Source organism: Callospermophilus lateralis, unplaced genomic scaffold (genome assembly GCF_048772815.1).
Source record: "Callospermophilus lateralis isolate mCalLat2 unplaced genomic scaffold, mCalLat2.hap1 Scaffold_279, whole genome shotgun sequence".
Classification (NCBI taxonomy): domain Eukaryota; kingdom Metazoa; phylum Chordata; class Mammalia; order Rodentia; family Sciuridae; genus Callospermophilus; species Callospermophilus lateralis.
The window spans coordinates 878,550-904,526 of NW_027513499.1; positions in this window are offsets into that span (position 1 = coordinate 878,550).

Genomic DNA, 25,977 nt, shown 5'->3' on the forward strand with positions numbered 1-25,977 from the left:
CACCATATATAAATAAGTAAATAAATAAATGAATAAATAATATTTTTTTAAAAGGTCACATGGGTGGCAATAAAATCCATATAACTGGTGTCTTTTAACAGAAGTGAAAATTGGGATGCAGGCATATGCACACAGAGAGGACCATGTGAAAACCTAATGAGAACATGGCTATCTACAAGCCCAAGAGAGAAGCCAGGCCCTCCCCTTGTGGCCCTCTGAAGAAACCAACCCTACCAACAAGTTAATCTTGGCTTTTTAGCCTCAAAAATTATGAGAAAACAAACTTCCATCCTATAAACCACCTAGTCTGTGGTACTTTGTTGTGGCAGCCCTAGAGAACTGATAAGAGTATGCAAAGATCTTTCTTGTTCTTTCTCACAGGACTCTGCCATTGTTAAAATATCCAGAATACACTGCAGAGAGAAACGTTAAGGTCACATAGCACTTTTTTAATGTTTTCTAGAAATATTTTTTGTCTATGCATAGAAGAAACACATGAATATACTAAATTGATATTTATCTCTTTTAACAAAAAGAATAAAGTTCACTTCTACTTTACTTTTTTATATGAACATTTGCTATTCCAACAATTTTAAGTTTTTAAGAAAAAGTCCTCCACCTTCTCTTGAAGCAGTTAAACAAAAACCATACACACTGTCATCTGTTGTGGCCACAACACTTACCTTTTGGTTGAAAAGGGTTTTCACCCATCAAGTTGCAGAGCTAATTTTCTGTAAATTGTCACCTAAGTACTGATACATGAGATCAGTCAATTTTATGAATCACTTTAAGGAAGACTAAATATTAAAACATGGGACTTGGAATTAAGAAATTATTGGGGAGAATTTTGATCTTAAAACTCACCATGTGCCTCCAAACAAGACAGCAAATTATATCTGTTTTCCCTCCTGTAAAATAAAGATATATTATCATTAGGATGGGGTAATTAAACTGCAATAAACTCTTTTTTCCTATAAAAAGCTCAATTTTTAAGTTGGATATGTTTGATATATACATAACTCATATAACTGATTCATCCCTAAATAAACCCAATTAAATAAATAAAATGGTGGTTGAAGTAAGCACTTAATAATTGAATAAATACAATGAAATACTAAATAAAAACAATTTTTAAACAATATTCTTTCATAAAAACGAGTAATCAATCACCTCATGATGTATTGTTTTAGTAAATCTGACTTTTCAAATGCCAATTGGCATTCATCTTTATTACCTACTTTTCACGTTTCAGAAATGTAATAATTTCTGTAAGAAAACAAAAGTTAAAATAAATTCTAGTTTATTATTCTATTTTTTTAGCAACTGAAAAGGAACAAAAACTTGGTTGGATACATTTCATCATAGACTGATACATTCAAAATATAACTACTGAGATCCACCCAGACTGGCCTCTGCCGCACAGGGCCCAGGCGCGCAGGGCCCAGGTGCACAGCCCTTTCCCAGCGGGGCAGACACTCGCCATAGCCTAGCCTCTGGTGCAGGACCACCCCGTCTGACCATTCGACTACTGAGGAGCCCAGATCCAGCCCAGACTGCCACTCCAGCACCCTGGGTTTATGCTCTGAGTAGGTCGGGTTCATCCCTCCCCCAGCGGGGCAGACACCTCCAGAGCCTAGCCTTTGGCACAAGACCACCTCTTCCTACCAGCAGACTACCACAGGAGGTCAAGCCCAGTGGCCCAGATCCACCCACATCAGCTTCTGCAGGGCCCAGATCCAGAATGCAGTAGCATCCATTGAGGGTCTGAAAGCCCAACATCAAGGTGAGGTACAGACAATCTGCACAGATACCACAAGAATATAGGGAAGAAACTGTAATGTCTCAGATCCACACTGCAAGAAAGGAAGACACATAGACAACATGAAAAAACAAGAGAGTAAAGTGCCCCAAACAAGACAGGACACTATAATAACAGAACGTATGAACACCAAAGTTGATGAAATGTCAGAGAAGGAGTTCAGAAGGTTCATAATCAAAATGATTTGTGAATTAAAGAATGACCTAAATGAGCAAATACAAGCACAAATTGATCACTCCAACAAAGAAATAGGAGAGCAAATACAGGTAGCAAAAGATTACTTCAAAATAGAGATAGAGACTCTGAAAAAAAAAAACAGTCAGAAATCCTTTAAATGAAGGATAGCTTAAATCAAATAAAAAACTCAATAGAAAGCAAAACCAACAGACTAGATCACTTGGAAGAAAGAATGTCAGATAATGAAGACAAAGTATACAATCTGGAAAATAAAGTTGACCACACAGTGAAGAAAGTTAGAAACCATGAACAGAACATCCAAGAATTATGGGACAGCATCAAAAGAACAAATCTAAGAGTTATTGAGATAGAGAAAGGCATAGAGTTTCAAGTGAAAGGAATGCACAATCTCTTGAATGAGATAATATGAGAAAATTTCACAAGCATGAAGAACAAATTGGAAAACCAAATACAAGAGGCTTACAGGACACCAAATGTACAAAATTACAACAGATGTACACCAAGGCACATTATACTGAAAATGCCTAACATACAAAAAGAATAAGGATAGAATCTTAAAAGCCACAAGAGAGAGGAATCAGATCACATATAGGGAGAGACCAATTCATTATCTCAGCAGATTTTTCAACCCAGACCTTCCAAGCCAGGAGATTGTGGAACAACAAATACCAAGCTCTGAAAGAAAATGGATGCCAACCAAGAATCTTATATCAGCAAAACTAAGCTTTAGATTTAATGATGAAATAAAAACCTTCCATGATAAAAAAAAAAGTTAAAAGAATTTACAACTAGAAAGCCTACACTACAGAGCATCTTCAGCAAAATAGTCAAAGAAGGGGAAATGAAAAATAATGATGAAAATCAGCAGAGGGAGGGATTACACTATTGGAAAATCTCATCAAAGAGAAACCAAGTCATGTTAAATATCAGAAATAAACAAAAATGGCTGGGAATACAAATCAGGTCTCAATAACAATGTTAATGGCCTAAACTCACCAATCAAAAGAAATAGACTAGCAGATTGGACCAAAAAAAAAAAAAAAAAAAAAGACCCAACAATATGCTGCCTCCAAGAGACTCATAGAAAAAGACATTCACAGACTGAGGTTATGGGTTAGGAAAAAGCATACCACTCACATGGACTGCAGGAGCAAGCAGGGGTTTCTATCATCATTTCAAATAAAGTAGACTTCAAACTAAAGTCAATCAAAAAGGATAAAGAAGGACACTACATTCTGCTCAAGGGAACCATACACCAACAAGACTTAACAATTATAAATATATATGCCCCGAACAATGGAGCGGCTATGTTCATCAAACAAACTTTTCTCAAGTTCAAGAGTCAAATAGACCACAACACAATAATTTTGGGTGACCTTAACACACCTCTTTAATCACTAGATAGATCTTCAAACAAAAGCCGAACAAAGAAACTATAGAACTCAATAATATAATCAAAAACTTAGACTTAACTGAGTTAAGAATATTCCAACCTTCAATGAGAGAATATAATTCCTTCTCAGCAGCACATGGATTCTTCTCTAAAATAGATCATACACTATGCCACAAAGCAACTCTTATCAAATATAAAAAAGTAGAGATACTACCCTGCATTCTATCAGATCATAATGGAATAAAATTAGAAATCAATGATAAAATAAGAAATAAAATACACTCTAACACCTGGAGATTAAATAATATGCTACTGAATGATCAATGGGTTACAGAACATCAAGGAAGAGATTAAAAAGTTTTTAGTGGTACCCAGATAGAATATATCAAAATTTCTGGGACACTATGAAAGCAGTTCTAAGAGGAAAGTTCACTTCATGGAGTTCATTCCTTAAAAGAAGAAAAAGTCAACAAATAAATTACTTACCACTACATATCAAAACCCTAGAAAAAGAACAAAAAATCAACACCAAAAGCAGCAGACAACAGGAAATAATTAGAATCAGAGCTGAAATCAATGACATTGAAACAAAAGAAACAATTGAAAAAACTGACAGAACAAAAAGGTTGTTCTTTGAAAAAATAAATAAAATTGACAGACCCTTAGCCATGCTAATAAAGAGAAGGAGAGAGAAAACTCAAATCACTAACATACATGATGAAAAAGGAAATATCACAATAGACACTACGGAAATACAGAAGATAATTAGAAATTATTTTGAAAACGTATACTCCAATAAAATAGAAAATATTGAAGGCATCGACAAATTTCTAGAGTCATATAATTTGCCCAAATTTAAGTAGGATGATATACACAATTTAAACAGATCAATTTCAAGTGACAAAATAGCAGACACCATCAAAATCTACCAACCGAGAAAAGCGCAGGACTGGATGGATTCACAGCCGAGTTCTACAAGACCTTTAAAGAAGAACTAATACCAATAGTCTCCAATTTATTTCAGGAAATAGAAATTGCTGATGATATGATTCTATACCTGGAACACTCTAACTAGTTTTCTAGTTTTCCACCAGAAAACTCCTAGAACTAGTAAATGAATTCAGCAAAATAGAAAGGTATAAAATCAACACCCATAAATCAAAGGCATTTCTGTATATCAGTGAGAAATCCTCAGAAAGGGAAATGAGGACAACTATCCCCTTCTCAATAGCCTCAAAACTAAATGAATAAATACATAAATAAAATACTTGGGAATCAACTTAATGAAAATGATGAAAGAACTATATAATGAAAATTACAGAACTCTAAAGAAAGAATTCAAAGAAGATCTTAGAAGATGGAAAGATCTACCTTGCTCTTGGATTGGCAGAATTAATATTATTAAAATGACCATACTTCCAAAAGCACTAAACAGATTTAATGCGATTCTGATCAAAATCTCAATGGCATTCCTCATAGAAATAGAAAAAGCAATCATGAAATTCATCTGGAAAAATAAGAGATCCAGAATAGCTAAAGCAATCCTTAGCAGGAAGAGAGAAGCAGGTGGCATCACTGTACCAGACCTTAAATTATACTACAGAGTAATAGTAACAAAAACAGCATAGTATTGCCAACAAAACAGACTGGTATTACAATGGTACAGAATAGAAGACACAAAGACTAACCTCCAAAACTACAATTACCTTATATTAGACAAAGGTGCCAAGAACATCATTGGAGAAAAGATAGTCTTTTCAACAAATGGTGCTGGGAAAACTGGAAATCCATATGCAACAAAATGAAATTAAACCCCTATCTCTCACCATGCACAAAACTCAACTCAAAATGGATCAAGGATTTAGGAATACAACCAGAGACCCTATATCTAACAGAAGAAAAAGTAGACTCTAATCTCCATCATGTGGGATTAGGCCTCAACTTCCTTAATAAGTCTCCTATGACATAAGAATTAAAATCAAGAATCAATAAATGGGATGGAATCAAACTAAAAAGTTTCTTCTCAGCAAAAGAAACAATCTGTGAGGTGAATGGAGAGCCTACATCTTAGAAGCAAATCTTTAACCTTTACACATAAGATAGAGCACTAATCTCTGTTATATAAAGAACTCAAAAAACTAAACACCAAAAATACAAATAAACCAATCAATAAATGGGCCAAGGTCCTGAAGGGACACTTCTCAGAAGATGATGTACGATCAATCAACAAATACATGAAAAAATGTTCATCATCACTAGCAATTAGAGAAATGCAAATCAAAACCACTCTAAGATTTCATCTCACTCCAGTCAGAATGGCACTTATTATGCATAAAAACAACAATAAGTGTTGGCAAGGATGCAGGGGGAAAAGGTACATTCATACATTGCTGGTGGGACTGCAAATTGGTGCAGCCAATATGGAAAGCAGTATGGTGATTTCTTGGAAAATTGGGAATGGAACCACCATTTGACCCAGCTATCCCTCTCCTTGGTCTATATCCAAACAACTTAAAAATAGCATACTACAGGGACACAGCCACATCAATGTTTATTCACAATAGCTGAACTGTGGAACCAACCTAGATGCCCTTCAATAGATGAATGAATTAAAAAAATGTGGCACATATACACAATGGAATATTACTCAGCAATAAAAGAGAATAAAATCATAGCATTTGTAGGTAAATGCATGAAGTTAGAGAAGACAATGATAAGTGAAGTTAGCCAATCCCAAAAAGCCAAGTGCCTAATATTTTCTTTGATATAAGGAGGCTGATTCATAGTGGGATAGGGAGAGGGAGTATGGGAGGAATAGATGAACTCTAGATAGGGCAGAAGGGTTGGAGGGGAAGAGAGGGGGCATGGGGCAATTAACTATTGTTGAATGTGATGAACATTATTATCCAAAGTACAGGTATAAAGACACGAATTGGTGTGAATTACTATATATACAACCAGAGATAGGAAAAATTGTGTTCTATATATGTAATAAGAATTGTAATGCATTCTGCTGTCATATATAAATTAAACACACACACACACACGCATGCACACAAACACACACACACACACACACACACACACACACACACACTCATGGTCTTCTGTAAACAAGGTGTTATGCTAAATTCTAAAGGGAAATACATGAATAAGTCTCAGCCACAGTCTTCAGAAATTTATGACTGAATGTCTGTCATTCATTGGACTTAAAAAATTCTGTTACAAAAAAAACACATTATCATAAAAATCACAATTAAACTGCTTTATTTGAACCAAGAATTTATTATCTGTGGGGGGCTGAAGATAGAGTTCAGTGGCAGTGTTTGCCAAACAAGTACAATGTTCTGGGTTAAATATCCTAACACACACAAAAAAAGAATTTGTTATCTGTATTTTTATGTATACAGAACAACATAAATTTTATAGAAATTCATTTCCCCTTACATTCCTATAAATATCCCAGTTGCCCAATACCCGTATTCATCCAGCAGGATGACTTTTAACCCAAATTGAACATGATATGACCCTTAACCATACTCTGTTCCCTCAATCTATTTTCACATAACAGCAGGTCCTGAGTTGATCTTGCCATGCAGGTATGTAGGGAATCCTCCAGCTGCTGAGAAGCTCAAAGGTAGATGCAGAAATGATCCCTGGAGCAAATGTAGGCAGCTAGGTAGAACCTGTGAGGTCTAAAGTCATCTTCCATGGCCAACAACCCAGTCAGGATGAAGGGATGAGGCTGAATCAGCCTCTTTCTTCTCAATACAGGGAAGATGGACACAATCAGGTCTGTGTGGATTGCTGATTCCGGGCTCCTAGGGTATATAGACCTTTATGTCTTGTGAAAATGTAACAGGAAGGTGGGGCAGCCTCCATCTCATGGGACCCTTGGAAACAACTGTTAGGACAAAGTGGTTGCCAAGGCAGTGACCTCATTCACTTCCCTGAAGGAAGTGACCTCACCTCACTTCCTTGGTGATGGAACTCTCTGAACTTGGGATCCAGGAGGCGAGGCATCCAGAGGCAGTTCCACTTCCAGTGGGCTCACTTGATTGTCTGTACCAAGGCCAGAGTCATTCTCTGTTGGTACCTAGTGATGTGTGGATAGCCAAATGCCTTGAATGGTCTCAACAGGGGCTTTTCCTGAGAAAGAAGTGTTGGCTCATTGCTGGCTCCTGACAACTACACAGAGATGGCCAAGGAGACCAGAGCTGAGACAGGACAGGCCACTGCTGAGTAACATATTTTCACCCACCAGTCAGAGGACAGAGTGGATAGATGCAGACCAAATACAGGGGTGGTTTGTGTGTCTCAGTGGGTGTGGGTTTCAATTTGTCATTTTGTCTCATGTTCTGAGAACATGAAGAAAAAATGTTTTGTTGGTTTTTTTTTGTTGTTGTTGTTGTTGGTTTGAAATGGACTGTTAACTAGTTAGCCTTTTTATGTTGGTGAATCCCACTGGGGTTGTGGTTAAAGAGAGTAGAGAGAAGAATGTAGCCATGAATGTGTCTTCTCTAGTGGAAATCTTTGCAGGACTCCTCATGGCCAATTAATGAATGGACTGCCGCTTGCCTTGCAGATGGGCAACACCTACCAAGATCCTAAGTTCCTGTATTCTTCCTGAATTTTGGCCACTCTCTGAAGGGGTTTGTGGTTTTGTGTCCAAGATGTGTACCACATTCAAGCTCTGTGACATGGCCATGGACTGGATTGCTGAAGGGCATGCCAAGCATCTCAGAAAACTCAAAAATTAGCATGACTTGTAAGGATCTCTCTGGAGAATCCCTGCTTGGATAGATAGTAACCCAAGTTGCATGATTAGGAGCTGTCAGTGCCACAGTGTTCAATTAAAGAAAAGTTTTTCTCCAGGCTTCTTTCTTCCCTATTGTTCTGTTCCCCTGAATTTCAGGGAGGTGTTTGCCTTAGGGCACTCCTTTGGGACTCCTCAAGAAAACAGTTTCAAATGGAAATGAAGAGGCCTAATCTGTGCCTTTTAAGTAAAGTGCTTTGTAAAAGCTGTGTCTGAATCAGACTCTTGGCCCTGTGTGTGGCTGTGAATTACATTCTCAGCACCCAAGGAAACTCAAGAAAACTCCCATGTGTCCATCCCAATCTAAAAGGATGAAAACGAAGTGTACTATTGGATGAAGTCTCTTACCGTCCTCTGGTCAGGCTCCTGACCCCTATGAAGTCAGAACAGGGATCCTCTGGGTCAAATGAGTTGTTGCAAGCCCTCCAGTAACTAGCACACAGGTGTTTGGGTTTTTACATGAGTCCAGTACACATAAAGAATCTACCCCTGGCAGGCAGGAAGCCTCTAATTTGACAAGCAGAGCAGTATGAACTACAGGCTGATTTTATCTATCATGTTTCTCAGGAAGGGTGTCCAGGCCACCATGACATTTGGCATATGATGGGCATGAGAGCTTACTTTGCACACCATCTAAGACTGCTCACCCTATAGAAACCCCCAGCCAGAATGTTATGATGAGTGTCTGTATGGAAGAAGATGAGGGCCATGTGGGAGTGTTTTTGTTAGAATAGTGGTCTTTTGTGTGGTGGTTGGAAATGATGACTGGGTCCACCTCAGGTTGAACTCTGGTGTGATGCCATTAGAGACTGAGTACTGAAACTGATCTCAGAGAACTATTGCCATGAATTGTGTTGGGATTTTAGAAGGCCAGGCATTAGAGGAGCCTTTGGAAACTGGGATCTAGAACGAGGGTGTCTTTCTCCACAATACTGGGAATCTCAGCCAGGATTTTACATGATTTTGCTGTTAAAGCCTTCTCAGCTATAGTTGAGATCCAAAACTCACAGGAACCTCATATTTTAGACCCCAATGGGCCTGGATTTCTGTGACCTTTCGCCACTCCTTGGGAACCTTGCCTGCATGCGATCTCCAGAGGTTTTACTGAAAGGAGATTCCTCAACACTTACTGGCTCCTGAATGAATCAAAACCCACAGTGTCAACTTCTTCATTCTTGAAATATGGCTAGGCCAATACCATGAAGTTTTTGAGAATCCCATGACCAGAAATCCCTGGAGAACTTTAGATCTCCTGTTGCTCATCATGACTGAACCAGCGATTGCCATTTTTGACTGAGTGGAATTCATGACCATGGTGAAGAACAGAGATGCCAGTGAGTAGGATCCAGAAGGGAACTGGGCCTGGAGCAATGGAGTGCAGGTGTGTGATCCAACATCTGTGGTGGGCCCCTGTGGTTCTGTCATTGGCTTCCAAATGACATGTGACTGACAAGGTGCAGCCAGGAGACCCGAAAATGTAAAGGGATGTGGTTGTGGGGAGAGGATTTGGTGCGATGCTCAGAAACAAGTTGCTATTCTCAAGTGGGAAAGATATATGGGGTAGCAGCCCAGTTTGTGTTTTTGCCTTCAGACCCTGACTCACCCCATGTGGCAGATCTCCCTCCAGCACTGTGTTCTGGATGACCTCTTTTATTTCAAAAACAAACACCAATTTTCCATGGAAGATGTAAAAAATGCCATTAAAACTGGGCGGTGAGCCAAAGGCTTCACAATGCACCCATAGAGACATTCATACCCCAAAGGCCACAGTTACCTGCATAGAGAGGACTCAGCTCTGCTGCCTCCTGTTCCTATGGGAAAATATGAACCCATGTCCTCCTGTTCACATAGACTCAGACCAAGCTTTCATGATCTCACTACAAAGGAAGCTAAAACACAAAGCTATATTTCTAGTGCATGAATGTCAGAGGCAGATAGTCAAGAAGTCATTAGGCCAACAAAGTTCCATGTTTGTGGAATGTTTACCCTGTCCTCTACTTTTGGGATCTCTTCTGCCACACCCAAGTTTGTGAGCTCCTCAGAATTTCCAATTCCAGGTATGTATTCACAGATTTTTTTCCTCTTCTCCTCTAATTGTGTCTTCTTTGGGGTGATAGTAATGTCCAGGCATTGTGGTGGATGACAGTGGAAGCTTTTTATGTGCCACGTGTTCCCATATGTATTAGAGTCATTTTCCGTTTTGCCATTTGAAATATTGAATCTCTGACACTAACCCATAACCTTCTAGACTCTGACTACTTATCCTAACATCGATAAAAATAATCCTAAAGGAATAGAAGTAGAGGCATTTGATAGGAGGCATGGTGTATACTTGGACTTGCCTTTTGCTTCATCAGAGATACATATTATAAAACCTGTGACACATTTTTCTCATTTTACTTCTCCACGAATTTTCAAAATCAACAAATATGTAACTTCCTGACTCCCTGTCTCTGTCCCCTGGGTCACAATATATATTTTTATATACATATATATAATCCTACTGCCATCACAGGTATATTTTTGAGAGTACTCTCACTTTGGTAAATATGAATTTCATGAAGAGATCACTGCTCCCCAATACACTGAGGTAACTGAAAATTCAAGCTGTGGTGAGCTTTATACTTCAACAAGTTTAGACATGAAACAATGTAGAGGAAAATGAATATTTTGGGTACATATGTGAAGGATATATATATCTTCTTATGAATTTCGATCGGCATATATACTATTACATTTTAGTGTATTAAATATATATATATATATATATATATATATATATATATATATATATATATATTTATATATAGTATGAATTTGCAAACATGAACTATATGTGTCATATACTTATACTACCTTGATTCTTTCATGTCCATCTGTGTGGATTTATAATCAACTTTTCAGAAGATATTTTTCAGAAATATTCATTTTCTTGGCATACATATTCATTTTGGAATACTCAAAATGAACTTCAGTGAATATTGAGTACTAACCCTAATATTTCTACAGTAAGTGACCCAGGTTAAGATCAATGAAAGTATATTCATATGGGACATGATGTGTATTTTGAATTAAATTTTTATTCAAAATTGTTATATTCCTATTTCTTCAGTATGTATACATCATAGGATGTATCATTTCATCCACAATTCACAAATTGATATGCATATGATTCACTTTCATTCACTCCCTGTATCAGATCCCATGTATTTCTCCATGTTGCTTTACTTGCTTTTTCATGTGATTTCTTTTATATCACATAACTTTTGAATTCCATCATCATTTTCAAAGCAAAACTCAAACACAGTTTGTTATAATTAGTAACCCTAATATTACCACTACATGTATAACTACTTGGATTGAATGTTTGTATGTGAATACCAGACTTTATGTGTTTAAAATATCAATTCAATCCATTATTTAAAATAGTAACCTGTTATATTTTTTATTCCCCATATGGTCTATTCATGCATCATCTTTATATACATAAACCCAGGGTACACCTATTTTTATCCCCAAACTCTAAATGATAGGGTTTCAAAACATGCTCCCAGAAATGATGGAAGAAATACACATGTCACCTGCTCCATATATTCCTTTCATCACATCATGTTCTGGACACAAAATGCAAAACTCACACTTATCTAATTCTTCTCCCAAAGCCTCATTTTAAAGAGAGCATGGATTACTAAAATCATCTATGTCTGCATTGCCTATTGTTTTCAAATTTCACTTCTATGGTGAGTATACACTTGATTCTTTCAAGGATAGTGTGTTCAACTACCCCTCTGTTGAAATTATCCCTGATCTTATCACTCATTTTGTACTTTGCCTGATCTCCTAACATCCTTATAGATATCTATTTCCCCAAGTGCCTTGTTGTGACTGACTCTTCATGTGTGCTGACATTCCCATTTACACTTCTTCTCTGCATGGTCAGACAGATTTGCAGGGAATTGTTGGGCGGTGTGCTAGGTAGGACTTTTGGGTGCAGGTGGACGTGGGGCAGCTATTTTCCTGCAGACAGTGGCTGCTTCATCCACAAAAGAAGCCTGTTGTCCCCCAGTGGAGCTGTCCAGAGTGATGACCTTTTAATTTTATTATCAGGACCATGAGGCTTCTAGCGGGAATCACACCTCCCTAAGAGGTTGTAAGGAAACTCTGTGAATTGAAATACACATAGTGGTGGAAAGATCTCAGACCAGCCATCCCTTGGGAGGTGGTAGTTAAAGGTTAGTTTCACTCAGTTGGCAGAAAAGTTTTGAGGGAAAAGTTCATTTTCATAACGTTTCTTTTGGCTGGAGATAGGATAAATGGGGCAAAGATGGATGTGCTTTTGTACATTGGGCTAATTGGGTTAGATTGATCAACGTGGTTACATATCCAGGGCACAATATGAGCTAGTTTTGTATGTACAGATTCTTTTACTTCCCACTATAATCTCAGAGGGTAGACATCATCACTCCCCAGTTCTTACAGATGGGGAACTGAGATGTGGATACATTGAGGAGCTGCCCAGATCACCCAGATGGTAAATGGCAGAGCTAAGATTTGAACTGCAGTCTTGTGACACAGTCTCTGGTTGTGGCCAGTATACTGCATTACCTGGACATGTAGGGAGGGTCTAGATAGTATGGCTGGATATGTTCCTGAGCTCTATGGCATTCTGTGAAGCAGTGTCCCATTGGGTGTAAATAAGCTGTGTGTAATGTATATATACTCCTCCTGTCCTACAATAAACGGCTCCCACTCCTCCTGTATCAATGTACACAAGTTGTTCGTCACCCCCTGGTTATTTTGCTGCAGCCGGACTGTGGCAAAACAATCCATCACATCAACAGACTTAAAGATATAAATCACAAAATCATATCAATGGATGAAGAAAAAGCATTTGACAAAATAATCCACCCATTAATTTTCAAAGCACTAGAAAACCTATGGATAACAGGAACATACCTCAACATTTTAAAAGCTATCTATGCTAGGCCCCAGGCCAACATCATTCTAAATGGGGGAAAACTTCAAAGCATTCTCTGTAAAAACTGGAACAAGAAAAGCATTCTCTCTTTCACTACTTCTATTTAGCATAGTTCTTGAAAATCTAGTCATGGCAATTAGACAGAAAAATAAACAAAAAGGATATAGATACATAAAAGAAGAACTTAAATTATCACTATTTGCTGACAATAAGATTGTATACCTAGAAGTCCCAAAAAATTTCACCAGAAAATTATTAGAAGTAATAAATGGATTCAGACAAGTAGCAGGATATAAAATCAACACCTATAAATCAAATGCATTTCTGTATATCAGTGACAAATCATCTGAAACAGAAGATAGGAAAACTACCCAATTTACAATAGATTAAAAAAATCTGTGAATCAACTTAACAAAAGAGGTGGAAGACCTATACAATGAAAATTACAGAATGCTAAAAGAAGACCTTAGAAGATAGAATGATCCCCCTTGTTCTTAGATAAGAATTAATATTGTTAAAATGACCATGCTATCAAAAGGTCAATACATATTTAATGCAATTTCAATCAAAATCCCAATGACATTCCTCATAGAAATAGAATAAGCAGTCATGAAATTCATCTGGGAAAATGAAAAACCCAAAGCAACAGCCAAAGTAATCCTTAGCAAGAAGAGTGACACCACTATTCCAGAACATAAGCTATACTACAGAGTATTAGTAACAAAAACAGCATATTATTGGCACCAAGATAGACTTGTAGACCAATGGTACAGAATAGAGCTCACAAAGACAAATGCACTTAATTATAGTTATCTCATATTCAACAAATGTGCCAGAAATATACATTGAAGAAAGCATAACCTCTTCAACAAATGTTTCTCAGAAAATTGGAAACCCACATGTAGCAAAATAAAATTAAACTACTATCTCTCACCATGCACAAAACTCAATTCAAAGAGGATCAAGGATCTAGGAATTAAACCAAAGAAGAAAGAAGAAGAAAACGGAGGTATACCTAAAGAAGAAAAAGTAGGGTCAAATCTTCATCTTGTTGGATTAGGCCCTGACTTTGTTCAATAAATGGGATGTATTCAAACTGATAAGCTTTTTCTCAGCAAAAGAAACAATCAGTGAATTGAATAGGGAGCCATCAAAATGGCAACAAATTTTTATCACACACATATCAGAGCATTAATCTCTAATCTCTAGGATATATAAAGAACTCAAGAAGCTAAGCACTAAAAAAAAAAATCAATAAATGGGCCAAGGACCAGAACTTCTCAGAAGAAGATATACAATCAATATAATCAATCAATAAATATATGAAAAAATGTTCATCATCACTAGCAATTGGAGAAATGCAAATCCAAACTACTCTAAGATTTCATCTATCTCCTATCAGAATGACAACTAATATGAAAACAAACAAAAATAAGTGTTGGCGAGGATGTGGGGGAAAAGGTATACACTCATACACTGATGGTGGGACTGCAAATTGGCACTGCCAATATGGAAAGCAGTATGGAGATTCCTTGGAAAACTGGGAATGGAACCACCAGTTGACCCAGCTATTCCTCTCCTAGGTCTATATCCAAAGAACTTAAAAACAGCATACTATAGAGACACGACCACATCAATGTTTATAGCAGCACAATTCACAATAGCTAAATTGTGGGACGAACTTAGATGCCTTTCAATAGATAAATGGATAAAAATAAATGTGTCATATATATACAATGGAATATATATATATATATATATATATATATATATATATATATATATATACAATGAAAAAGAATAAAATCATGACATTTGCAGGTAAATGGATGGCATAGAGAAGATAATGCTAAGTAAAGTTTTCCAATCCCCCCAAAACATATTCCAGATGTTTTCTGTTATAAAGATGCTAATTCATAAGGGTGTTGGAGGGGGGAAGAAAAGGAGATGGAGGCAAAAGGAAAAGTATGAGTGTAGGAAAGATAGTGGAATGAGATGAACATCATTACTCTTAAGTATATGTATGAAGATACAAATAGTGTGACTCTATTTTGTGTACAACCAGAGATATAAAAAATTGTGGTCTGTGTGTATAATATGAACTGTAATGCATTCTGCTATCATATACAACATATTAGAAGAAAATAATAAGCACACACATACACACACGCACGCACACAAAAAAAGAATGGAGGGGCCAAGATTGGAATATATCGTAGTTGGTAGTGGGAAGGGAGGGGCGGGAACATGAGGGTAGGAAAGACATTAAAATGAGATGGATATCATTACCCTAAGCACATGTATAAAGGCAGGAAAGGTGTGACTCTGTGTACAGAGACATAAAAATTGTGCACTATATGTGTAATATGAATTGAAATGCATTCTACTGTCATATATAATGAATTAGAATAAATAAGAAAATAATAATTATGCTATTCACATTACATATTAGCTCTTTGATTTTGAAATGGCATCTGTTTTTTAAAGGGAAGAGCATATGTCTATACATGTATTGTATCATTATGTTAAGAACATTTTCTATTTATTTATTTATTTATACTGGGGATTGATCCCACAGTCACTGAACCACTGAGCCATATTCCCAGCACACTTTTTATGTTTTACTAGAAACAGGGTCCTGCTGAGGCTGGCTTTGAACCTAAGATCCTGTTGCCTCAGCTTCCAGAGTAACTGTGATTACAGGTTTGTTTACCATGCCCAGCCATTTTCCATTTTATTGAAATTTTTTGAAAGCTTGCTGCTTAATAACTATAAACATATTTGATTATGTGTAAATACATTAATTTAGACAGTTGTTTGCTGGCTTCATATTAAGTTTCTAATATTTCCTATTTCAAAACATTTTGTGGTAACATTATTATGTATTCCTTTGAATTGTTTTATTTCTTTAAAATAAATGTTAAAAAGTTTATAAATACAGTAAGCTATGGCACAGCTTAATGCTTTAAGAAGCAGCATGCCGGAGAGGATTTTAAGAACAAGTTTAGAGACAACCAGGTATTATGTTCTACTTTATTAAATTAATAGAAATTATAGTGCTTTACTTATGAAGTACTCTTATGGAAAAATCAATATGTAATCTAATCGAAATCCTAGTTTGCAATCACCAACTAAGAAGAATAACAAAAATCAAAGAAACAAGCTGGGTGTGGTGGTGTAAGATTGTAATCCTAGCTACTCAGGAGACTGAGAAGTATCACACGTTCAAGTTCAAAACCTGCTGAGGCATTGTAGTAAAACCTTGTTTCATAATTATATATATATATATATATTAGGGATATAATAGGTATATAGCTCAGTGTAGAATGCTTCTGCGATAAATCTCTAATACCACACACACACACACACACACACACACACACACACAGCCCAAAAAGTAAATAAAGAACTTTAACGAAATACAATAAAAATAAAATATATAGGAATACAATCATTAACGTGTCTAGAATTTGTGAATTTTTCAATAAACATGATCTTCCATATAGGAATAATATTATGGAAAAAAATGAGAAAGGGAAAGTTATATAGATTAGAGGACAATAGAATCATTTACCAAGATGGCAATATCTTGTGCCCTACTGGGGATCCTAATTTCAACAAAATAACTTTGAAATAAATTAGGAGATATCATGGAAATAAACATAGATGAATAAATATTAAATGACTGTATTAGTTAATTCAGTCTACTATAACAAAAATATCATAGTTTGGTGGCTTATAAACCCCCAATATATATATATATATATATATATATATATATTTCTCTCAGTTCTGGTGGCTGAGAAATCCAATATTGAGCATTGGTAGATTTTGCTTCTCATTAAGATTCAGCTTGTTTTTGGTTTGTAGTTGATTGCCTTCTGCCTATGTCCTCATATGGTAGAGAGTGAAAGCCCCTGGTGTAAGGTCACTAATCCTGTTTATGACGGCTCCACTCTCAAAGGTAAACTTCCTTTTAATATCACTTTGGGCATTAGGATTACCATATTTGAATTTGAAGGAGACATAGAGCTTGAGCCCACTACACAATCTAATTTTTGATAAAATTAAACACATATTTTTCAATTTGTAGGTGAAAGCTGGAAAATGGTTTGTTTTATGTTTTTTTATATTTTCATTCCCAATGTCAATTTTTCTTTCCAGGACATATATGATGTATAGAATTTGTATTCATAGTTCGTTGCAGATAAAAGAAACCCATGGGAAGAAATCAAACATGATTGGCTCTGTGTTGATATTTGCTAATGTTGATGATGATCTTCTCTTGGTTTTTCTTTTTGTGAATGTCCATTGAAAAATATTACCTACCAAGTCCTGAAAAGCAGAAATAAAAAGAAATTTAATATTTAGGTGGGGAACAAATACATAGAGCCTTATGCAGTGTGTGTGTGTGTGTGTGTGTGTGTGTGTGTGTGTGTGTGTGTTTATGAGTGTGTGTAGACAGGATTTATCTTGCAGATATTTGAGGAAGAAAAGTGAATCAACAGCTTTATAAATTAGAAAATACTGTTACCAACAATGTACATGTGTATTGGTTTAGTTTCAAACAGACCATCATAACCTTCTTTCATTCTGTCATTCCATCATTGTACACATTCCTGTGCTGAATTTCCCTACATAATGTTAATAGGATGAGAAAGAAAATAATAAGCAACTAAAAATGAAGTATAAAAAAGCCAAAGGGACTCCTTGGTTTAGTGGCCAAAAAAACCCTCAAGTCTTGCATTGGCAGTGAAGAGAAAGTCAAGCACAAAGCTTGCTCTTTATTAGCCTATGTGATTAACTTTAAAAAGAAGATTAAGCCCTCAAGGAAGGTATGTTTATAGCATCCAAAGAAAGAGTTTCACCAGAAAACCTGTGACCTTAACACAGGTATGAAAAATGTGGTAGCTGCTCCTCAGGATTTTCATTGCTATAACTCCTTTGAGACATCTAAATCTACCAAAATGTCCTGTTCCTTTCTATTAAGAATAATTGACTCAATAATTCTGAAAGGTAAAATACCATTTGAGATCTGTCTATACTTCTCTTCTGGCTGCTTGGACTATATCTAGGCTTAAATGAGAACATCAACCATCTCAGGGGCCACAGGGCTTGATAAAGAAAGAAATGAACTACAATTTAAAGAAGCTATGAACCTAAATGACATATGGTAGCAGTAGCTTGTGGTGTATGTGTGGCAATGGATTAGAAGATTCTTCATCAAAGAGACTAGAACATAAAATTGGAAAGCAGAGGCTTTATTTATCTGATAATATCATCTGAAGAGGAAGGATTTAATACATAAGGAGATCTTGCAAACTCATAAGATGGCTTCCAGCACCATGATATGCACAATGTCTAAGCTGAGTAAAAGAGAAATGCGTCAATTATATCAGATGATAGAGTAAAAAGTTCAGGGAAGTGGGCATGCTAGAGTAGATAAAAGACAAGCAAGGTAAATTTTTTTTTCTGATGGTCCAGAAAACACACAATTTATTAAGGCCACAAGATTGCACTGATGTGAAAGGCAGCAACATCACCAAAAATTCAATGTAGAATGCTTCTGGGATCAATCTCCAATAATTGCCCCCCACCCCCCACCCCACACATACTCATACAAACACATATCCAAGTAAGATAAATGAAGAACTTTAAAGAAATACACTAAAAATAAAACTCATATGAGTGAAAGCAGGAACATGTCCAGAATTTGTTAATTTTTCAAGATACATGATCGCCCATATGGGAAAAATATTATGTAAAAAAATGAGAAAGGAAAAATCCTATAGATTAGAGTACAATAGATTATTTACCAAGCTAGCATTATCTTTTAGTTTCAAGGCTGGAGGTAGAAAGACTCATAAAACTTGACTAATTGAAAACAGTAGGCATGAATTAATTTTGAAATATGACAATCCAGATGGTGACATTTAAATGACAACAACTAGAAAGCATTTAACCACAGCACTGTTGGAGTTGCAACCCCATGGACCCAATTCATAAAGACTCACAATGGTGGTCAATAGATCTCCAAGGAACAAATAGATTGGTGCAAGACAAATGCACTATTTGGCTTAAACTAGAAGGATAAATCAAAGTTTGGTCACAGCAAATCTGAGGGATATTATCTTAATAAAAATATTCCAAGCCCTTGCATAGTTTCCAGAATTGACCCGTATTAAGATCCAGAAGTTTTCAAGCAGAACAAACCTTCAGTACAATAACATACGTATACATTAATGATTTCTTCATTCTTTATCTAAAGGGAATCATAGGTTCAGTTAGGTAGCATATTGGGGAATGAGGTTTATTCACATATTTTTAGCACTATTGATACAGGTTCTATGTGATATTAAAATACAGACACATTGAGGCTGGGGTTATGGCTCAGTGGTAATGCACCTGACTCGCATGTATGAAGCACTGGATTCAATTCTCAGGACCACATATGAATATAATACAAGATTTAAAAAAAATATGGATATATTGGGAAATAGTATCATAGCCCTCTTACTTGTTGAGGGTATGAGGAAGTCAGGTAATAAATGGCTTATATGAACCACCTTGGTGGTCACTAACAATGAACCTGAATATTTAATAGGCATTAACATACTTGGAAATTGACACACATTCAAATTGGATTCCTGATTGTGATTAATAACTGCCATGATGGAGAAAGCCAAGCAGAAAACTCTAAAACTGCTCCTTCATAACCTAAAATTTCCTAAAAAGTAATTATGCAAAATTTGTGTCTAGTGAGCATGTCAAAGATGCGGAGATTCATTCTAGCCTGACACATCTAAGAAATCCATGGATGGTGTTCCTTTTCCAATCTCTACTTGCCTTGCTTGCCAAGGAATTTTATTAGTTCATAAACTTGGGTTCAAGTGTTTGCCAACCAGAGGTAGAGATATATGGCGAAAGCTGATAGTTCTAATTGGGCTGCTTTTACTCTCAGGTTTGGTTTTGTTTATCTTGAAGAAACTTTCTCACAATGAATTGTTCTGATGTTTAAACCTATATAATAAATGTGCTGATCTTCCTCTTGGTCAGTCTTCTCCTACCAGAGGCAAGTTGAACTACCAAGCCCTGGCCTTTTGTGTCTACTTTTCTGTCTGATTTTCCTTTTCCTTAATCCCTCAGCAGGGTGCTTGCATCCCTGAATAAATGGTCTTGCAGGATGTGACAACTTGGAAAGCTGAGGCATGAGGATTGTGAGTTCAACTGAGCAAGGCTCTAAGAAACTTGCAAGACCCTGTCTCAATAAATAAAATTAAAAAAATAATTAGATTTGGAGTTCAGTGGTTAAGTACTGCCCCTTTGTTCAATTTCTGGTCCCTCCAAAAAACTGAGGATTTAACTCAGAGGCACTCAAGCACTGAGCTACATCCCACCCTATTTTGTATTTTATTTTATTTTTTAAAGAGAGAGAGAGACAATTTTAATATTTATTTTTTAGTTTTCAGCGGACTCCACATCTTTGTTTGTATGTGGTGCTGAGGATCAAACCTAGGCTGCACACATGCCAGGAGAACGTGCTACCACTTAAGCCACATCCCCAGCCCTATTTTGTATTTTATTTAGAGATAGGATCTCACTGAATTGCTTAGTGCCTCTCCTCTGCTTAGGCTGGCTTTGAACTCACAATCCTCCTGTCTCAGCCTCTTGAGTTGCCTAGATTACAAGAGTGCAGCACTGTGGCTGGCCTCTTTGTATTTCAAAGAAATCATATCCCTTTTCAAAGGAGTGAGGGTTAAATTTACATGTCAACTTGACTGAGGCATGTGACCAAACTTTGTGCTGAGCCTACCTATGAAGATATTTGATAGCATAATAGATTAACATTTGAACAAGTAAATGAGCAATGAAGATTGCTGCCCATAATTGTGGGTCTCATTGAATTAATTGAAGACCTGATTAGAACAAAGTTAGAGTAACAGGGATCCCCTGCTGCATGGCTCCTGATAGTACAAATCTTTCCCACTATCAAAAAAACCTGAACCATCTACTGTTCTTAAGCCTGCTGATTTTGGGTGTGCAAATTATACCATTGGTTCTCTTGAGAGTTTGTACCTTGCCTTCTGCAAGTCTTGGGACTTGTCATAATCATTTGAGCCAATTCTTGTGACTTGTCATAATCATATGAGCCAATCACAAATGTTTATTCTCCTACTATTTTTTTTCTCTTCAGAAACCTAAAACAGTAGGATATTATCTGATGAGGAGATTCTTTTATAAAGAGCTGCTGTAGGGTTTTTCTTAGGAATGATGTTCCCTTCTCTTCAATATGCAAAATATGGTCTCTTTACATACTCCTCACCTTAAGACATCTGATTCAGGAAAAGCAATACATAGACAATTGATTGACTGATTGACAGATTTATTGATTCAGGAAACCTCTGTGTTTCTAACTGTATATCACACATACAATAGACCTCACCTACAAAAGCAATTATTCACTTTAAATGCTGTATAATATTGTATTTTGATATCTGCACTCCCTAGTATCTAAGCAATATTTCTCCAGGATTCACACTGTTTTTATTTTATCAGTCTCAGCCTGGGCTATGTTCCAACAGTTTTCCTTCAGGGTAGGTCTTTGTCGTTCTGAAAAAGCACATTTGTTTTACTTTCCCTGAAACCTAGGGATGTATGCTGTCATATTTTGATCTTCACTTTGATCACTGTGTTCTCTGGTACTTTTTTAGAAACATCTGAACCCTGCACATTTATTATGGCATTTCAGATTGCTCTAGATCTTTTGGAGGGCAAGTTTTTGTCTGTCATTCCTGAGTCTTCTTATCTCTTAGACTTTCTGTTTATTGTTTCTCTTCTTATCTGCTGCTGTGTAGCAGGCAGCCCAAATCTAAAGTCATGGAATGCGTTAGCCATACCAGCTACTCTCAGAAGCTCTTTCGAGATTTAAGAACCTCTCATGTAGCTTCAGTGTAAGGATTCTGACTGTGGAAATATACAGGGGAGCATTCCTCTGGTGAGCAAACTCTTGGGGGGTAACTGGCACTGTTTCCCACCCTTAGAATGCCCTGCATTTTCTCTTAAGAATGTGTAAGATAACTAATACATGTGCTGTGTCTAACTGCTGGGCAATGCCACTAGAGTCTTATTCGCCTCAAACTTGATTTTAGGCACACAGCTCCTGGGAATAAAGGAACTCTCTTGTTAGACACCACAATGTTTCACTAAGCCTAAACCTGTCCACATAACAGAACTTAATACAATGGAATTTCTTGAGAGCTACACAAATCTCCTAACATCTCACATTGCAACTTAGTAATGTAACTGAGGGATCAGCTGCATAATGTTGCTGAGACTGATCCTGCCTAGTAATACAGTGAACAATATGTACTAATGATGCCAATGACCTAAATAGTGATTGATATAAATAAAGCTTGGCAGCTTGGCCTCTCTGCCATCTTTCCTGCCTCTGCAACTTGTCTCAGTGTCTCCTTTTTATTTTCCTTAGGCTTTGGGGAATGTGTCACCCATTAATTACCTTTTTGTGCTAACTTATTTTGTCTTTTTGGTACTTATTATAGGATATAGAGAAATTTTAAAAATTGCTATACTCATGACTTTTGTAGTTTAGATTTAATTTTAATCTTAATTTGTAATATTAAAATTGTATATCTCTTTATCTCTTCTAAAAATCCAGTTTTTTAAATGTGTGTTTGTAAAAGGAAAATTTCATATTAATGAATTACATCATATAATAGTTGTACATTCTGCATTATATAATGCATAATATGCATCATTCATTATATATTTAACATACTACTAGATTAAATAGTCTTCAATAATTTCCAACAGAAAATGTATAAAATTTATTTTTACTTTAATGACGTTTTTTAAATTTTCTTATTAGTTATAGATGGATTTTTTTTTAATGTGGTGCTGAGAATCGAACCTGATGCCTCAAACATGGGAGGCAAGCGCCCTATTACTGAGCCACAACCCCAGCCCCTAATGCATATTTAATTAGTTCAATATTCTCCCTAATTAGACCATAAGGCAATTAATTTGAAGTAATATTTTATTTATTTTTATAATACAAGTGACTAAAAATAATAACATATAAATCAGTAAACAAAAGCAGCTAAGGGTCTTGGCTTTCAAGAAATATTTATTTTCATGGACTCCATTTTAAATGTAATGACAGAGCCAATCAATTGCACATAGGCTTACTGAGTAGCAGAATTAGAAGAGGTTTTCATGTGTAAAACATGAGATTACATTTCACACTAATGTGTCTCTATTTAACCTCTGCCTGAGTACAGCTAAACAGAAAATAGTTGCTACTTAAAGACAATCATTAAAAGTTTGCCCATATTCAGCTATAAAATCTTCTTTAATGCCAAGATTGAGATTTTCTTCTTAAAATTTTTACTCAAGTTTATCTTTTGTTTTGGAACCACTTAAAACTATCATTTAACTTTTTTTCACTGCAGAGAGAGTTAAAGAACATAAACAGTTTTATCACAACAAAATCATTCTCATTATCTTAAGTGTTTTGTAAAAATTTTATCATGCAACAGTCACAAAAGTTTATTCAGATAGATCTTTTCATTCTACAATTTTGAGGGGAAAAAAAAGAAGGGCACATATTCTACTATTAAAATCCTACCACCATGAATCTAGTCTTTATGAAAAATAGCATTGAGTTTGTTCAAAATTAGGTAATTAAAATTCTTCCTTAAGACCTTGTTTATTCTTTTTAGAGATACAGGATAGTAGAGTGTAAAGTGTATTGTGACATATTATACATACATGGAGTATAACTTCTTTTGTTTGATCCCATTCAAGTGGTTGTACATGATTTGGAATTTCTCTGGTTGTGGACTCATATTTGAACAAGGGAAAAGTTACCAAGGTTCTCTTTAACAGATGAATGGTAAAGAAAATATGGTATACACGCACAAGGGAATATTATTCTTCCTTAATGTCTTGATACACATGCATTGGCAATGTTGTCTACCTTTATTTTCTTCTAAATTTGTCTTTAAAAATAATTTCTAGTGGAAGAAGTTGGGGGGAAGGGAAGGGAGAGAAAGAGAGAGAGAGAGAGAGAGAGAGAGAGAGAGAGAGAGAAAGAAGAGAGAGAGAGAAAGGAAGGGGAGGAAGAAAAAGGAAGACTTGCTGTGAAAAATGGTTTCCCTCATTACTGTTTGTAACTGTCTACACAATACAATGTGCAACTTTGAGTTTCCAAGTTCAAATTAAAATATTTTTGATGCACTTATGGTTCCTGTTTCTAAGAGTGTAACAATATTCAATATCATTCTAAGCACAGTAGGTGAATTGTAAATACCTACATTTACAATCTTAATCTTGTCATCTGTAAAACTGACTATCATAGAGTTGGAAAAAAAAGATAACTTTAACTTTTACAATCATTACTCTTGAGTCATTTTTTCATGAGTTAAAATAAAATTCTAATTTTTTATCTAATTAAATTGTACGTTACACTATCTAATAATAATTTGTATCTCATTAACGTATTTTGACCACAGATAATATACATTGCTTATATTACTAAAGGTTGATTCTCAAATTTACATGGCCCTTGCTCTTTTCATTTTGGATTTTTTTTTTTATACTTAGAGAACAGCAGTATTTATTACCATGCAGCAAATGTTGTCTGGCACAAGTATTCACACTTTACCTATGATTAATTCGTGTAACTCCCATAAAAACCTAATGCAAATACACATTGCAATTTCTCCTCTAGTGACAGTGCTGCGGTCATAGGGAGGTTAAGTGACATAATCAAAATGAAGAAGTTCGTGGATGGCAGTGCCTGGGTTTGAATCCAGGCAATTTGGCTCTAGACTCCATGCTCAATGATCAGTTCTCATGTAAGAATTCATTATTTTAAATATTCACAGTCCCTAAAAAGGCAGCTTACATTAAGTACCATTTGTTTAAGAACTTATGGCACATGACACCATCTATCATGACTATTGATTCTACTAGCACTCACCTCGTGAACATATACAGTGTCTTCAGTGGCACATATTTATACACACATAAAAAAATCACTGTTTGTGCCCTGTCTAAATTTCAATTTATTAACTTTAGGGAGAAAGTGGCTTGACAGTCTGTAGTAAGACAATTCTGAGAGCTTATTTATGTATGTTTGTATAATATATGTGGGTGTGTGCATGTGTATGTGTATTAACATTATATATATATATATATATATATATATATATATATATATATATATATATATATACACATTTTTAAATCACCTAAAATCATCATGTTTCATACCCTTGCTTAGAATTCTTGAAAATAACATTTTAAAATTTTTTTATTCAGGATTTGTATTAAAATTATTTTAAGGGATAAAAACATAAAAATTGGACATATTTGTAGAATACTTTGTTATATTGTTATATACGTATGTACTACATAATGTTTAAATCAGATTAATCACAGCTATCTTTTCAAACATGTGTCATTTCTTTATTGTGAAAATTTTTCAAGCTCTTTCTTCTAGCTTTTCAGAGCACACAGTGCATTATAATTATCTGTAGTCACCACTACTGTGCAGTAGCACACTTTAGCTTCTTACTCCTATTCTGCCTTTGCCCTCCAAGGATAATCTGAACCTCAGCATCAGCAACATTGCATGCAACTTCTAAAAAATACAGACTTTGAAATCTCATCCCAGGTCTATGAAATCCTTATTTTACCAAGATCCCAGACAATTCATATGTACTTTAAAATTTTAACAACTGCTTTAAAAG